This window comes from Oncorhynchus clarkii, chromosome 12 (assembly GCF_045791955.1).
Source record: "Oncorhynchus clarkii lewisi isolate Uvic-CL-2024 chromosome 12, UVic_Ocla_1.0, whole genome shotgun sequence".
Lineage (NCBI taxonomy): Eukaryota > Metazoa > Chordata > Actinopteri > Salmoniformes > Salmonidae > Oncorhynchus > Oncorhynchus clarkii.
In genome coordinates this window covers 22,536,343-22,539,382 of record NC_092158.1, presented here as the reverse complement: position 1 = coordinate 22,539,382, position 3,040 = coordinate 22,536,343, and positions in this window count along the sequence as shown.

Below are 3,040 nucleotides of genomic sequence, written 5' to 3'. Positions count from 1 at the left end.
ATTAGCACATCCCCAACTCCAACTCATGTTATTGGTCGATATCGGCTGCGCTCATAAATAAGTAATAAGCCAGTTTCTTCAAGGTCCTAATGCATTTCAAGGTGTTATTCTCTGCAGACAGAGCGCGCACTTCCGCAACTTGGCAGTCTCCTTTGATCTAGTTGTCTCACTACTTCTTCTTCGTCTGGTTTTTGGCAGACTACACAGGCGCTTTGTTGTGTATTGCTGCCTTTCAGTTTGGAAAGTGCACTGTTCACAGAAAAGGGAAATAAAAAAATAGGAAATTGCATCCCCATCTATATAAATATATACCACTATCTCCAACACACCCATCCACCCCTGCCCAATACTTTGGCCCCAACAGATCCTACAGCAGGTCATCAGCCTGGGAGGCTGGAACCCCTTCTCTGAAAACCCCCTGTAGTTTTTCTGCACTAAAGTCTCTGATACCCAAACACATCTATGCTTCTGCTACTACCAATTCAGTCTTCTGGGATTTCCTTTCCATCTGTGCGGTAAAATTAATGACCATAGCAATAAATTCCAAGAAGCCAACCTTAATAAAGCACAAACTGTTCTGGTCACTCTGTACTGACCTACTTTCCCATTCCTTTAGCACATATCATCCTCTACTTTCCTCACTGCCTCAGCATGTGACACTTTCTGTGCTCCTCTCACCCTGGAAACTTCAATCTGTCTCACTCGCACAGGACATTTCTGAACCCCAGCAACATGGCCACCACCACAATTGAAACACCCAACCGCTTCCCTGAAACTACATGCTCTTTTGTCACAAGCCCTCCTGCACACTTCTCACATCTTTTAATCTCCCTCCTACGTACTGCTGCAACATGACCAGAAACTTGGCACCGGAAGCACCGTAGTGGGTTCTGAATGTTCTCTTATTACTGTCAGCAGTGGCCTACTTAGGCTACAGTGTAGTAGCTTATAAGTGTAGTAGCTTGTAAGACTGTTAGAATTTTAGTGAGGTCTGATGTTTTTTTATTGTATAGAAGTGTAGTAAATGAGCTTCAACTTGTACATTTTTATACAAATAAAAAAGTTATATTTGGAGAACAGAAAAAAAAGCAAAAATGACCCCAGCCATTATCACCTTGGCTGCTGTACACTACCGAAGTCGCCTCTTCATTGTTGACGTTGAGACTGGTGTTTTGCTGGTACTATTTAAGGAAGCTACCAGTTGAGAACTTGTGAGGCGTCTGTCTCTCAATCTAGACACTCTAATGTACTTGTCCTCTTGCTCAGTTGTGCACCGTGGCCTCCCACTCCTCTTTCTATTCTGGTTAGAGCCAGTTTGTGCTGTTCTGTGAAGGGAGTAGTACACAGCGTTGTACGAGATCCTCAATTTCTTGGCATTTTCTCACATGGAATATCCTTAATTTCTCAGAACAAGAATAGACTGACGAGTTTCAGAAGAAAGTTATTTGTTTCTGGCCATTTTAGGGCTGTAATCGAACTCACAAATTCTGCTGCTCCAGATACTCAACTAGTCTAAAGAAGGCCAGTTTTATTGTTCCTTTAATCAGCGCAACAGTTTTCCGCTGTGCTAGCATAATTGCAAAAGGGTTTTATAATGATCAATTTGCCTTTTAAAATGATACAGTTGGACAACGTGCCATTGGAACATAGGAGTGATGGTTGCTGATAATGGGCCTCTGTACGCCTATGTAGATATTCCATAAAAAAATCTGCCTTTTCCAGATACAATGGTCATTTACAACATTAACACGTCTACACTGTATTTCTGATCAATTTGATGTTATTTTAATGGACCAAAAATGTGCCTTTCTTTCAAAAATAAGGACATTTCTAAGTGACCCCAAATTACTGAGGTCTGGACCTTGGTGTCCTCATGTAGTTGTCTACGGTAGCTAGGCCTACTACATTCTTTAAAAAAAAAAAGTATTGCATGGGCTACTTTCATAGCTGACTAAACTCCACCCCACGATAAAGCCTACATCTCAATGGAGTTTTGGTGGAGTATAGGCCTACCTCAGAATACATTGAGTCAGTATCAGTCGATACTTCTTCAATGCACACCTTGTAGTCCTACCTATGTATGTCCTGTGCAACTGTGTTCTTTTCTTTGGGTGCTGCCATAGTAAATTAGAGCATTCCACACTGATGAAATCACTTTTGCACAAGTATTCAGACCATTTACTCAGTACTTTGTTGAAGCACCTTTGGCAGCGATTACAGCCTCGAGTCTTTTTGGGTATGACTTTAGAAGCACGGCACACCTGTATTTGGGGAGTTTCTCCCATTCTTCTCTGCAGATATTCTCAGGCTCTGTCAGGTTGGATGGGGAGCGTCGCTGCACAGCTATTTTCAGGTCTCTCCAGAGATGTTAGATTGGGTTCAGGTCCAGGCTCTGGCTCTGGCTGGGCCACTCAAGTACATTCAGAGACTTGTCCTGATGCCACTCCTGCGTTGTTTTGGCTGTGTGCTTGGGGTCGTTGTCTTGTTGGAAGGTGAACCTTCGCCACAGTCTTAGGTCCTAAGCGCTCTGGAGCATTTTTTCATCAAGGATCTCTCTGTACTTGTTCATCTTTCCCTGTTCCCTGTTCATCTTTCCCTCGATCCTGACTAGTCTTCCAGTCCCTGCCACTTAAAAAACTCCCCACAGCATGAAGCTGCCACAACCATTCGTGATGCTTGGCATTCAGGCCACAGAGTTCCATTTTGGTTTTATCAAACCAGAGAATCTTGTTTCTCATGGTCTGAGAGTCTTTAGGTGCCTTTTGGCAAACTCCAAGCGGGCTGTCATGTGCCTTTTACTGAGGAGTGGCTTCCATCTACCCACTCAACCATTAGGGCCTGATTGGTGGAGTGCTGAGAGATGGTTGTCCTTCTGGAAGGTTCTCCCATCTCCACAGAGGAACTCTGGAGCTCTGTCAGAGTGACCATTGGGTTCTTGGTCACCTCCCTGACCATGGCCCTTCTCCTCCAATTGCTCAGTTTGGCCAGGCAGCTAGCTGTTGGAAGAGTCTTGGTTGGTTCCAAACTTTTCCATTTATGA